Below are 15,095 nucleotides of genomic sequence, written 5' to 3'. Positions count from 1 at the left end.
ACGAGGATAAACGGAAAGGAAAACGTGAAACGGAATTTAAAAGGCGAAAGAAAAGTCCGAAAGCTGATCTCAAAGGTTCGTCAAATTGCATTTGATTGAAACAACGTCCGTTCAATGAAGAAAATAGATTTCAAAAACTGTGAATTTTGACGAAATAACATCAATTGTTAATTATTTTAGAATTATCACGTATTCTACACACTTCTTCAACGCGAAAAGAACATCGTTCGTCCTACAATTATGTAAATAAGTTTTTCCACCAATATTCTGAGATAAATTTCAAGGTAAGAATAACGTTTTTGATTAATATAAACTAGCTGTAAAACCCTCGCTCGCTAAAGCTCGTTCGGGGTCGGATCCCTAGTGTGACTGGTTTTTGTGCTCGTCCGCTCGTTTACTCGATGTCAGTGTTTTACCAGATAATGAGATACCTAACGTCCTCACTGCTCACTGAACTGCGCGGGAAATAGGGAGCGCTAATCCTGGACGGCGAAATTCACCAGGTAAAGGAACCTGGAGCGCAGGAACTACGGAGAATTACTCGTAAAGGTCAAAAGTCACCAAGTAACCGACCCGGAGCGCAGGATCCAGGAGGTTGAGAACCCGGTACTCGAAATTTCCGGAGCGCGATTCTCGTACGTCCGCTCTACTGCGCGGTTGTTTCCAGACTGAGAAATTCGGCTAGCTGATTTTCGTCTACATAGATTGATGACGTCAAGAGAAAAGAAATTTTGGGTGACGTCACTTTCTGAACATCCGAACATCCAAACTCTAGTTTCGAAGTTTGATACTATGTACGATGTATGATGTATGATTTGCTACTTGTAACTAATTGTATCGATTGCACTTACCGACGAGTCGGGAAAAAAATTCCACTTGACCAATTTGCGGAGATCAGTTCATTTTAAAGTTACACTTGAATATATTTTCACCACAATTTTTGAACCGTGACAAAAGTGTAGATCTGTTTCACCATTCTTATCTTCAGTTATCGTCTGTATAATTTGTGCAATGATAAAGAGTATAATTTGAGTTGGATATGCGGTATTAAATATGAATTTGGAACCGCATGAAAATTACAATCACCGTGATATGCACTCACAGTCGTTGCATTTCTGTATTAATCATGCATACGTCTAGCAATCAGCGAACGGACTTCAATTTGCGATAATTCAATTCATCGCATTTGGCTGCAGCGAATCCAAAACATACACTAATCAACATTTTTCAAGTATTTCGTTCAATTGACGAGAAAATTTGCAAATGGAATGCGTACACCGGTTTATATTCCTGAAAAGTATCATTAGAATGTGTTCTGGACTTATGAAAAAAAAATTAACAAAACAACAAACAGCAAAACATTGTACTCGAAAAATCCGAACAGGATTTAAAAGGATTTTATTCAATTTCCAAAGACTTTACAGGATCCAAAACAATCGACGCGCAATTCTTTCGCCGATTATTTGAGACTGCAATTATTTCACCAGAGTTTGAAAACGTTTCAGAGTGATTCGATAACGTTTGCGAGATTTCGCACCGCGCATAAACGACAAGTGTAGGTTAACTTTTTGGCGAAAGAGGACGATTCAAAATTGTAAAATAAATCCGATGAACAAAGTTAGCGGAGCGAGGTAATTCGTGGCAATGTTGAATGAACGGAACAGAGAATCGTTTGGTTTTGGAAAAAATCGATAAAAAATTTTAACGTAAAACGTTAACGCTTGCGGGGGTTATCTGCATAATAATTATGGCTCGAGCTGTCGATGAAGAGTAAAACATCGTCGCAGTTGGGCAATAAACATCTGCGGCAACTGTATGTAGGTAAAATAGGCACCTACCTACGTATTGTGCGTTGAACGTATACCGTATGGGCAAGCGACGGCTACTTTACGGTTGTGTAAAACATGGAGGCAGGCATGTAACCGCCGTAACGGTTGTTTCGGAGTTGTTTGGCCGGGGTTCTTGTTCGCGATAACAAACTGACATCGTCGATCCGACGATGCGAGTACTGATTATTGGGAATCGGAACACTCGTGGGAGGAGCCGGGATTACAATAAACAGTCCTCTGCAGGTCGGATCGAACAAAGCGTGCAATTATGGGAGCCGAGTCTTGAATGAAAATTTTAATTAGGGTTTTTCAGCTACGCAATCTCTCAACGCGGCTATAATATAATATATAAGGGAAAGCAATAATTACAAATCTCTCGCCACACCGAAAGCAATAAAAAGGAAATAAAGAACCCAGCGGAAATATATAATGAAAGAAGTATGATGATAATAATTCTGGTTAAAAAGAGGGGGGGACCAAAAGAAAGAAAGATATATAAAAAAAAAAAGAAAAAAAAAACCACTCGCCCCGAACTCACCGCTCGCTTGCGAATAATTAATTTCGCCAATCTAACGGTCACGGGCTCGGTTCTCTGGATTAAAAACCGTTTGTATTGTTACCGCCGTGAAAAATTCACGTTCGTTAAAAAGTCCGGCCGAGACTCGTGAATCCCTTGTCTTCGCTACGATCGGCGATCAGGGATTCGGAAAATCGATAATTTACTGCTCTCGCTCTGTTTCACCGAGATTTTTCTTATTCCTCTCGAATTTTCGAAACGATTCGATTCTACATATTGGATTTATACTTTTTTTTTTTTTTTTTTTGACACACATGATGCAAAATTTTTGATTTCTGAAGTAGGTAATACTAACACATGGCGGCATTCACTGATACGATACGTGATTGAACTGAATTTAGTCAAACCTACAAATAACTTTATTCCGACCGATAAATTTTCAACAGACTTAATTAACCGCTCTCTCGAGAATGAAAACTGTTTTCGGGCTATTTCTTAATCGATTTTTCATTTTATCTGTAATCACAAAGAAATTTAAGAGTCCGTAAAAGGAATTGCAAAATATCGTGAAAGAAAATTGAAAAGAAGCACAAAATGAGTCTTGAATATTTCACTCAAAAAGAATTCATTTAAATAATCTATTCCAGAATGTTTTCGTTTCTTTTTTTTTTTTTATACCAACAGATTTCTTACTTTCACGTCTTCTTATAATATTCTTGCGAAATTTATCGAGAAAAATTTCACCGTTGCTCTTTGTCGCAGAGTTTTGGTAACGAGCATCGACGATGGAAGCGGTCACCAGAATTTCTGTCTACACACGCTTACTCACGTTATATCCCACATCCCCATGCGGTCGTGAATTGTTATACAATGCCTTGGGCGCGTGGCTCTTCACTGCCTGCGCCGTAACAACCCCATTGTTCCATTCGTTTGAAATTTGAAAAGCGAAGCAGGTATTTATTTATGCATACTCCGAATTACGAGCTTCGCTATATACCCGGGAATTCCGACTCTGGGGATCACAAGTAAAGCCACGGACTGCGTATCGCATCGCTTTCACACTCAGAGGTAAAGGTGAAGTAAAAAAAAAAAAAAAAAATGGGAAAAAAAATGGATCATGTTACATCAAGCAGACAGTTATACGCCTCACGTCCGTTTTGGAAAACGCAGCCTTTCGATCTACGATATTTTCTTTTTCACACATTTGGATCAACCTTTCTATTATGTGGGAAAAATAAATTTAAGAAAATTCGAATAATACAGGCTAAGGTGTCAACAATTTGGTCAAGAAACGGTTTTTTTTTATGAGATGTTCAAATCGATCGAACTCTATGCGTTTCATTCGATGGTAATGCTTCTAGACTTTTTTTTTCATCATAAAGACCTTCGAATATTGCACATTGGTCTTTATGGAATTGGAATTTTAATACCTCAAGTACGAGACATAAAAGTGAAATTTTGAAAGATAGAAACTGAATCTGAACGTCTAAGCGTGGATTTCAAACCTTGGGGCAGTTGACACAAAATTTAACCAAGAACTTATACATGCACGAAAACAAGTAAGAAACGTGAAGTAACATGTTTAGGAAAGTTGGTGAATTTAACCAACCATATATTATGAATTAAATCTGTTGGAAATTTATGATATATCCACGAAAAATGAATTGTTCGTAATATTTCATTCTTTAAAAATAAAAATTACAAGGATAAGCTCTAAACTGTATTCATCTTTTATTTCGTAGGAGTAACTTGTTAGAAACTGGTTTCATGTTTGAAAAAACCGTGTTTACAATATTCCAGCCTCTGAAGAATTTAATAATTTGTGCACAGCGAGTTGGAAATTCAAATCGAGATCATCAGAATCTCGTCATTTTAAATATTTACACTATGATACAATGACACATGTATTCTAATTCTTGACATCTCGCGGTGAATGTTTATCCTCACTATTGTTGAGATCAAAATCAAACAACTTAAAAGCCCTCATTATTTGTCAACATATACTCAACTCTACGTCAATGATTGCGATTGCGTTTTCTCCATTTTGTACAAATTCATTTCTATCACGTTGGGGGGATATTTCCCGAGTTGATTAATTCTCAACTAACTAGGCCGTGCAAACTTTTACCGCGGGAGAGTTTGAGCGCGTCGAGTCTTCTATCGGGCGGCACGTGAACTAGTATAAAAAAAAATACAGGGTATCTACTAGATTGTTCCCATACTCGTTTCGAGCTTTGAAAAAAAATTCAATCACCATTCGTCGCATGTAAGAATTTAATGCAACATATTAGGTATCGCATCAATTTTCGCGGATGGATTTCCCACGCATTAAAAGCTCTCGCTGCCGGTTGCGTTGTAAGGACAATGTAGAACATTGGTTAATCCTGAGGGCGTTAAAGCGCGTGTGTGGCAGAGAGTACTGGAGGCAGAAGAGGGGAGGGTGCCATTTTTCAAAGGCTTTTCACCGCTCCGCAACGTACCTCGAATCCGTGTTTCGTTCGTGTGGGTTATTACCCACACGCGTGCACACGGAGGCGTGCATTTATTCGCGTGCTCTTGGCGCGCTAAGCCAGGCCGCACTTGTATATGAATGAGACGGCTTTGTATCCTCGCAGCCGCTGCTCGGGTGCTCGTAAGAGAAACGAGCGATGGACAAGTGCGCCGAGTTACGTTGAGCTCAATGAAAAATCCGTACATAAAGCTCGACCGGGGCGTTATTTCCCGATGTATCCGCGCCACGCTGGGCATTCGAATAAAAATAACGTCCAGCCTTTATCGGTTTGCTTATTTAAATCGCGTCTACCTGCCTGCGCACCTTCACTGTAATCGGACAGGCAACGCACAGGGGGCGGTAAATGAAAATCCGCAGTACTTCGCGGCCAGCTAACCGCACCGTCAACGGAGATCTCCGGGGTTTGGAATAAAAACTCGAAATCTCTACTTTCACGAGTTCTTATCGTATCCACTCACGCGTACTTATCCAATGAAAAACATATTTGCAAACAGTTCGCAAAAAAATTGTATCGATGTACGTACGTGCGTTTGGACGGGGTGTCGGATTGAAATGAAATCACCCTGCAGGCATTTCATTTTTTTCTGACCGACAATAACCTGTACGAGAAATGAAATAGAGAGATGGAGAGAGAAAAACGTTGAGTATTATTTTATGCAAATACTGGTTTTACTATAGATAATGGCGTAAATTCGTTGGACTTAGTTGCTATTGAGAATTGAATTTAATTCCGAATTTTTTTGATTTTTTAAAATCCAATTAATTCCGATTCAAAACGACTGATGCGAGATGATAAAAACTGACTTTTGATACCGGAGAAAGTGGAGCCTTACTTTTGAGTCAAACAATTTCTTCCTGTATTCAGAATAAAATTTCGACCAACAATTTTACCGTTGCAGCGCGAATTAATGAAATTGTATGTTGAAAAATTGGCTCAAATTCATAATTCCGAATATTTTAATTATAACGAGTGAATACCAGAGATACAAGATTTCAACCGCGAGTAAAAAAACCTGACGGAAATTCAAATCTCTTGTAGTAATTGTCAAATTTCATTTGACAAATTTTGCACTGAATTCCGACGAAGTAAAAGCGACTCCGCTGTGAGGAAAATACAGAGACGATTCTTCGGGCTTTATATTACAGCAACTCTATCGCGTATCCTATATACCTGTATACATATACAGCAGCTAGCATCCTGCAGGGATCAGCGACAGAGGAGCTGGGCGTAACGCGGGCGTTAATTCAATATTCATTATTCACGGAAGAGGGAAACATCATCCGCGATGAATTCTGCTGCCTTCTGGAATTGTAAATGAAGATGAAATTCGCGTGGCTGTCACCGTGTCGCTGTACCATCATGATTATTACCAGCGTCGCGTCATCGTCATCGTCACTTTTACGCCTTACATACCACCGAGTTACGAGCCGCTACTCTTTATCGCTCTAACTCTAATCCCACTCATCTACCATAAACATTACAACCACCCACTTGAATAACGACGACAAATTCGCTTCGATAGTCTGCGACGAGAGAAATTTCTGTAGCTGCGGTATACGACTATGTACGCAGTTTTTAACTACGTCCATGTTTTACCACAGCCAAAATATGTAATTTTGGGTATAAAATGAGCACGAGTGTTGTTGCTGTAACCATAAAATCTACGACCATATGTTAGGTATTAATTTTTTTTTTTTCTTTATCATAGTCACTCGCGCTATGTTTCTTTTCGCGTAACTGTTACCATTATTTATCGTTGATGCAAAAATGAATTGAATTTAAGGCCTTGTTTAAGGAAAAACTTGTTTAAACCCTACAAACGGATTTAAAGCTGTAATAACCGCGAGCAAATTGAGTATGGACTACTGTAAAATTTTTTTTTTTTTTTTATTAGTACAATTTTCACATTGCAACAAATCCATTTGCAATGGGATAAACAGAAATGTTTCTATCAGAAAATCGGGTGAAATGACGAATGCAGCGAACGAGGAAGCAATTGAGCCGGACGAATCGTCAGTTATTGCGGTAGATTTTGCCCTCGGTGTTTTTATCAACGGTTTCATTTATTTCATACCGTTTTATGATGTATTTTGCGTTGTATCTGTTTTTTTTTTTTAGCATTTTTTCATCGTTTTGACTTTATCTTTATTATTTTCACATGCGATCGTATTGTCAACGAGATTTCAGCGCAGACCCGATTGTATCTACGGGTACCCAATTGTCCGGCGAATTCAGCGATACATTCGGGCTGTTCGTACGAGCGAAATGTATCGCGAAGTTGATGACCTAAAAACGAATGAAAGAAATGAAAATGGTTATTGTCGCAATAGTTATTACCTTTTGACACTGCGCACCTCGTAAAATTACATTTCTGTTCGAGGTTTTCGTCGAATGAAAAAACTTCATACTACTGGATCGAAATTAAACATCTCCGTCAGGAATAAAAAATTTTCCAACAAGAAATACAAATTTATCATTCTAACTTAGATGCAAAAACATGACACGTCGATATGAATTTGATAATCGTTGTGCTGCAATTATGCTGCATCTCTTTTCGCTCTAATTCGGATTCGTTATTAAGATTCTGTGTTATTTATCAGTCGATAAGTTTCGAGTAGTTTTGCGTTGATACATTTCCCCATTTTTTACTCTGCATAACCTTGGGTGATATAAGAAAAGTATTAGTATTTCTATTCTCAACGAATATTTATGTTTCCGAAACTCTAGAACCCAAACAACAGGTTTTGAGAAAAACGTCGGTCTGTGTGTCGGTATGTCCGACAAACTCGTGCAATCATCTCGTAAAAAGCATGATTGCAAAAATTTGAACCTTAAAGGATTTTACAATCAAACGATGGGCATGAAAAATTGTCCCGTTTAAGTTGAAATTTCGGTTCAGCCGGAAATGAATGGATTTTCAATGTTTTACCGACAAACCTATACTTCTTTCTCATTGTTACTTTTTCTAAACAAACGATTATGTATTCCCCAGTTTATTTGTTTATTAAAATATAATTGTCGGGCAGGCCGTTAGACTCATCCTTTTTCACGTTGATGAAAAGTATCGCGAAAAAACTGTTTTTCCTGCTCGTTTGCGCATCTCGTCAATTTGGAAATTACCGCGAAAATATAGAGGTTCGTAAAATTCATCGATACTGTGCGTTCGAACTTTCGTTAAAATCTCAGGCTCTGAAAATATGATCCAATATTCGTATCGCGTTTGACCCTTTTTCTCATATCCAACTCCCTGCATCGAAAATATTGCAAATACAAAGCACAGCGTATCACAAATGTTTCCAACCGTATCGCGAATCGGCTAGAGGCGTTAATTCGCAACATCTGGATGTAGGTAAAGAATAGGAGAAAAACCCCAGCACGTGTGGTATATTACATATACGCAGACTTGGGCAGCTAAAACTTTGAGGGAAACTTCGAGTTCGATCGTTCGACCGGGCGTTCATATTGCTTAGTTTCGTTTATATATAACATAAAGGAAAAATGGCAGAGGCTAGAGGTACGTGAAGGTAGCGAAGGGTGGAAAAGGGTTGAGGAGGAGCTGCCAGAAAAAGTAACAGGGTTGAAAGTTTTCCGACCGTAAATCCGGAAGATACTACCGTCTTGTCCCAAGAAAAGTGGATTTGAAGTGGCGACTGAAGTGTCGGTGGAAATGGAACCGTACAGGGTTAAAGAGAGCCGAGTTGCACGAGGGCGAAAAAACCGGCGCAAAAATCGTTGGAGAAGATCGCGGACGCCGTTTCACACCTTGGATGTGCACATATATGTATACGTATGCACACACACACATATATATATATATATATATATATATATATATCATACACACCTATATGTATATAATAGATGTGTATGCGGAGAAGCGGCGAGGCGGGCGGCGGTTTTCCTGCCAACCAGAATTCGTTTTGAGCCCGATAAATCTCCGATTTAAATAACTGAACCACTTGGCCAGCCGCGGCGGTTCTCTCCTTTCCTCTTCCAGCAGACGGAGAAACCCAGCCGTTCCTACGTGTACGTATATATACGTATATATAGATATATACCACAACGTATATAAAGCGCGGGAGAAACGCGGCGGGAAATTCTGGCTCTCGGAAATTTTATCGGCCGAGTAGATCTTCGCCTTGACTCTCCTCCGCGAGATTACATCTGTACCAGCTATCTAATAACTCATTCCTGCGGACTTAAATCCCCCTCCCCCCCCCCCCCACTCACTCACCCCCTTTTCTCGTTAAAATCAACGGCTTTGCAGTGAAAAGCGTTCGGTAGAAACACTGCGAAACATAAGCTTGAAAATAACAAACCAAGTCAATCCGTGATTTAAATTTGAAGACCGTGAAACTTGAGCGAAAAATTCAAATTTTCTTCCAAGTTTTATTTATTTATTTATTATTATTGTTATTGTTATCATTATTATTATTATTATTATTGTTATAACGAGGTATGCAGAATTATTATATAAGTTACAGACATTAAGCACCTTATTTTTCTGATATCGCGTTCATGTTATTATCAACAGATTTGAAACCGATTTGTGAAATAATTTCATCGACGACCTAACGATTGACTAAGTATAGAAATCGTTGTGGAATTAGTGATAACAGATTTATTTGTGAGTGAAATTTGTGATTCTTAAAATCTGCTCGATTACAACGAATACAATTGTCTCAATCCAATTTGATCTGATTATCGGTACTTTCTAAATCCTTGTGAAACTCACACGATGGGTACGTATTATTTGTTTTTTTTTTTAGCTCTCAATACTTTTTTTTCTAACTATGAGGGAGTGAAAGAAATAAATTTATAGAATTCCTGCCTGTGAAACTGATAACGCTGGTCGTATAAGAATAGAAGATAAAGACGAGGAAAAGGAAAGGGGGAGGGACGAGACGGAAGCGGTGGCAATAAAATGGTCGACGTATTTCTTTAGGCAGGACCAAACGCCGAAATTAGTTGTTCCTTAAGATGTAGATTTCGCATTGTGGAAAACGTTGGTTCGAAAGAAAATCAAATTAATGACCTGTCTTTAACTTTGGGTAATATATTATTATACATAACCACTTTCTGTGCAGTGTGAGAAGTTTAAGAAACTTCTACCAAACTCTACATTAACGATAATCAATCGGTACAGCTGAAAAGACTGAAAATTCGGCACTAAGTATTATATAATCCAGAGATTATTCGCGGCGTGTAACAAATTTTCATTACAAACAGTCGACCAGTAATGTTTGAAAATCGTTTTGAAAATTGTCGATTTTTTTTTTTTTTTTTGTTTACCTTCGTTTTCAAACAGCTAATTGTACCCACTATCCCCTCGAAAAATTGGCACTGACCGTCATTTCGCGCTGGCAGATTAATTCCCCTTGAGATTTCTCCCTGGTCATTTTCAACCCCTCAATCATCCCTTCCCTCAGTTGCAATTATTCTAAAAAAGAGTGGGTACTAGCCGGTGGATATTCGCGATTCGGTTCACAAGCACCGACAGCGTGAAAGAGAAAGAGGAATGAATCTGTATATAAATACTAATTTCACGTTTTACATACATTATGAATACCTATACATATACCGGTACATCATTATCGCAACCAATGAACTCGGTCAAGAATTGGAGTTTCGATTCGCTTTTACTGGTTCAGCGAATCGTTTAAGAACAATTATTCATTTCACTCGGTTCTTATTTTTCTTTCCATCTCCAGTTTTTTTTTTTTTTTTTTACTTTATCAGAATTGCGTGAAAAGAAAGGTGTAGCATTTGGGGTGGAAGTAACTTCTGCTAATATCGACTTATCTTTCTGTTTATTCATCTGTACACCTTTTTCAAAGATGATTATCGACGTGAAAATATTACCGATGGCTTATTTGATTTTTATATTCAATTACGTTACAATTGGTATTTTTACAAACGATTTGCCGAAGATATTCACCCTATAATTCGCTTTTTTTTAATGACTGGGGCGAACCTCACACCGGATCGCTGAAAAAACGAGATCCAACTTTTACAATTATCAAGACAATATTGAATATCAAAAACGACGAGTCCTAGAACCGTCCACTGTTCCCATAATTTTTTAAAATAATAATAAGAATTTTGATACTCTTAAAAAATGTAGAGATGGCCCGACCGATTCCCCGCAAAAATCTGATCAGTTCTACAAGTTTGAACGAGCAGTGAAATTTTATCCATTACGTCAGATAATCGATTTTCGAGTTATTGTCCCGTCCACAAAATTCAGAAATCTCGCGAAAAGTGATTCAACGATTTCCCGGGTTATTATAATAACTGATCTCCCTTTTCTCCGAGTATAAAGAACCGTGAATTTAGAAATACAGCGTGTCTGTATTATTTATACCCGCAGGATCAGGATCCTCTGGAGGGTAACACGCGCTGAAATTCTCCAGCCTTCGTGTATCGGTGCGGCTCATAAATTCCTGGCCTCTCATAGGCACTCTGTATCAGTCGGGTTGTAGAAGGTGAAGGGACTGGACCTTTCCCCATGAATTACGAGTCACGTTAGATCGGCGAACTCGCACGCGTTCTACCAGCAGGGATCCAGTCGAATTCTACAGCCATTTCTGCGGGGCGTAGAATAGTCCTGATTCTTATCATTCCTCGGACCACTGAGTGTCTGATTCATCGAATCAATTTTATGCCTGATCGGTAACAGATGTTTCGGTGACGTGACGGGAGAATCATTGCTCGAAGAAACAAAATGACATGTAAAAGCTTAAAAGGAACAGGAGAAACAGGATTTGAGTCTACCAAATTCGGAAACAACTCTTTCGCTGTATTGAAATTCACCACGGTTTTATTAACTCGCCTTCTTGTCTGTTTGTTTGTTTGTCTGTTCGGTACAAATTTTGCAATCGATTTTAAACTATCTTCCCGATGAGTCAGAGGTTTGAAATTTTAAACATAGCTTGGACCTGGATGACAATGCAATATTGGTTGTTCGATTGTTCGGTATAAATTTTTTAAATTCTATAACAATGCGAATCGGCCACCAAAGTTCTTTCATTTAAATTTAACATGTGAAAATTGGTACAAGTGCATTACAGGTATATGTAGATTGGTTATTTCCAGCAAATTTGACAGCGCAATATCCCAGTACTTTTAAAAATTTTACAACTTTTTTCCAGAGTAAAATCAGCGAATAAATATCGTATGCTAAATTCTCACACTTTACAAAAAAAAAAAAAAAACGATCAGTAACCTATGAAGATACATTTTTATTGTAATGAAAATTCCCGAATTTAGCTGAGCTTTTTAGGTGACTTAGAAACTGTCCGTACGATTCAAGTTTTTCAAGCTCAATGTCGCACGGTTTGATTTGTATCCGACTTGTGTAAAAATTTGCGAGTCTAGATTCCAATAAATTTCCACTCGAATAAATAAATTTTCAAACACGTCAGAGGTCTGACAAATCTGGAGCTAAGATCCCTGCAATTCTAACTCGGCATAATTTATCGAGAATATTTGATGCTCTGAATGTATTTACGCCGATTTCAAACACCGCACACATCGCTTGAAGTAAATCAGAGATCAGGCTTACGGCGCGTGTTTGGAAATTGAATTTCGGTCTTGCGTCCATCAAGGTTCTTGCCCGGCTGACGACATCTGGCGTGTATAGGGGTTCTAATTAATGGGGTTGGTTCGGAGCGTCTGAGACAAGACAAACCGTCGTCGCAGTTTCTCAAGAGATAAAAAGAGGCGACTGAATTGCCCGATGTTTCGAGGGTTCGCGTGACTTCTGAATGCAACCGGTGACAACACCGACGATTAGTGCCACCCGATGCTCCCACGGTGCCGAATTTTACGTCGTGTCAATTACAGACGCCATTTGTTTTTTGTCTGGTCCAGCATTCGTTTCGTTTCGTGAAAAGTCACTCGCAAAAGTGGCGAGATCGGAAAGACAGCATCTTTCATTCATATTCGCGCAATTTGCATCAAAAACTTCCGTCTAACTGACTTTGAGACGGGCTTTTTCCAGCCGTAGCTTTATACGAAAAAGCGTGATAACAGACCGTTTTCCCGAAAACGCCGGGGCGCCGAGCCGTGCCGCTGACAAAGGCAGCAGCTGCCCGACGATGAGTAAAAATTCAACCCGACAGGATCGTCCGAGGACGAAAAGGAGGCGGAGGGACAGGACGACGCGAGGATGCAGGAAAGCCTGGACCAGACAGTGAAATAATTTGAAACTTCGATAAGACAATCGAGGTTGCCGTACGAGAAGAAGCTCCCAAGGAAAAAAAAATAAGAAAAAGAAGAAGAAAAAGGGGAGCCGAGGAGATGTGGGAGTTCCGAAGGGTTGCAAAGGGGATGGGGAAGTGAAAACGAGGAGACGAGAAGACGAGAAGAAGTTCGGGATAGATTCATTAGAGTCGGAGAGAGCCAGGCGACGGCGGCTTTGGCGTCAGCGTCGACCGCAGCCTGCGGGACGTGTTGCCAAAAGAAACAGGGCTGATGTTTTTCGGTAAACTAACCGAAATCAAATCACGAAGATCCGCGGTAACAATCTTCTGTTTGACTTTCCCCCCTCGGCTGATTCGCCCCTTTCATCGCCCCCTCCCCCCCTCCCCCCCCCCCCCCCCCCGCCGACCCGGCAACTTTCCGCAATCCGTTTACCCGGCCTCTGCGAGGTCCGGGAACTTCGTCCGTCGCGTCGCATCCTCGTCGACTCAAGGATCTCACAGGACAGATCCGCGCCTAGCTCTTTAGCCGACCTCGAATCCCCCTCGATCCCCACTCAGGCACGTCCCTTCGTTCCTCCGTTCCTTCCGTTCCCCCGTTTATCTATTCCTCTCCGTTCCGTGCCTTCCTTCAGTTCCACGGATTCCCCCGTTTCTCTGTTCCTTCGTTCCCCCGTTCCCCGGTTTCTCTGATTCCTCCGATTCCTCCGATTCCTCCGTTCCTCCGTTCGACCGATCCCCCGTTCCGCTATTCGGCCGTTACTTTGTTCCATCGATCCTCGGCATCTTACGCTGGAATAAGAAACATTCTTCCAGTTAAAGAAATGTTGAAAATATGCCAAAATATATTGCGGATACCAGACCGCTTTGTTTACTCAGGAATAGTTCGCTTTTTGTTCAAAATCGATCGATTATAATTTATATGCATAATATAATATTCTCGAGCAATGGCTTTGTGCATATTTATTATTGTTCTCAGTCCAAAATCGCTAACAAATATTTCCCCTTTTCTATACCTCTACTTTCTATTCTAAGATTCTATTCTGTTCAGTTTTACTTTTACCGATCAACAAGTTTCAAATTATCACAAAAGTTTCAAATTTTTAATCCACATTACTCAAAATTCTGTCAATTTATCTAAATACTTCTCCGAGTCTCTTTAAAGCCGCATCAATTACTTTATCTTATTACACTTCATTTTCCTTCTCATGTATTATGGGGTTCTATACAATACTGTTACTTGTATTTTTATTTTTATATTCCATTCGTTTCAGCCAGCTTTATAAATGTAAGCGCTTTGTAAAACCTCGTGACAGATATTCTCAGGAGTATTTCGACTTTTCTGGACAGACGATGAAAAGGGGTTCCGACTTTGATTGAGGAAACACCGATTTCGAGGGATTCTGTTAAAAGTACATACGTTTCATACATACAAATTGCCATATAATCTCATCGTAAGATGGTACATTAATCACTTTGACGTGGTTCTAAGCGACATTGGCATAGTAAAAGCAAAACAGTCCCACATTCGCGTTTTTTAAGTGGATCAAATAGCTTCTCAAACAACACGGGATTCGTCTGATCAGGTTGAAAAAGAAACTCGTATCAGATCATCAGACTTGTAAACGAACAAGAGAAAAATTAACTTGAATACATTCCGGTGATAAAATTCAAAACATCTTTTTACTTCCGTTGAGTATATGCCAAAAACAAACAGCATTGTAAAAACAATCTACAATATTACAATCCATAGGACGATAATTCAAGCTGAACTGATTACAGGTATGCAAGTTCTAAAATCAGTTCAGCGGATAAATAAGGTCCTCACAGTCGTTACTAGTTGCACAAAAAAAACAAAAAATAACTAAAGCACGGTCTTCCTTTCGATACCAATTTCGTATAATTCATCAAGCAGGAACGTAGCATACAGGCAAGGGTGCCGTAGCAGCTGGTTGATAATCCGCGGTGGAAATCACAGCCATAATCGCGCTATCAGAGACTGATTAAGCGTCAGCTGAGGTTGATTAAAACTGTA

At 39.5% G+C, this 15,095-nt stretch overlaps 1 protein-coding gene and 1 long non-coding RNA gene across 3 annotated transcripts in view; one reads left to right on the top strand and one right to left on the bottom strand.

Annotated features, from left to right (window-relative positions):
* LOC124297876 (obscurin) overlaps positions 1-15,095 on the top strand; it is a 205,031-nt gene that overhangs the window by 47,346 nt on the left and 142,590 nt on the right. The window lies entirely within an intron of this gene.
* Positions 1-15,095, bottom strand: part of LOC124297877 (uncharacterized) — a 154,967-nt gene that overhangs the window by 19,047 nt on the left and 120,825 nt on the right. Inside the window, exon 4 of the long non-coding RNA XR_006906675.1 lies at positions 13,497-13,852. This is a non-coding gene — a long non-coding RNA (uncharacterized LOC124297877). The remainder of the gene's footprint in view (positions 1-13,496; positions 13,853-15,095) is intronic.

The sequence above is a fragment of the Neodiprion virginianus genome, chromosome 2 (assembly GCF_021901495.1).
Source record: "Neodiprion virginianus isolate iyNeoVirg1 chromosome 2, iyNeoVirg1.1, whole genome shotgun sequence".
NCBI classification, from domain to species: Eukaryota; Metazoa; Arthropoda; class Insecta; order Hymenoptera; family Diprionidae; genus Neodiprion; species Neodiprion virginianus.
Note: the sequence above shows the minus strand (reverse complement) of the source record. Positions and strands in the feature narration are given on the sequence as shown.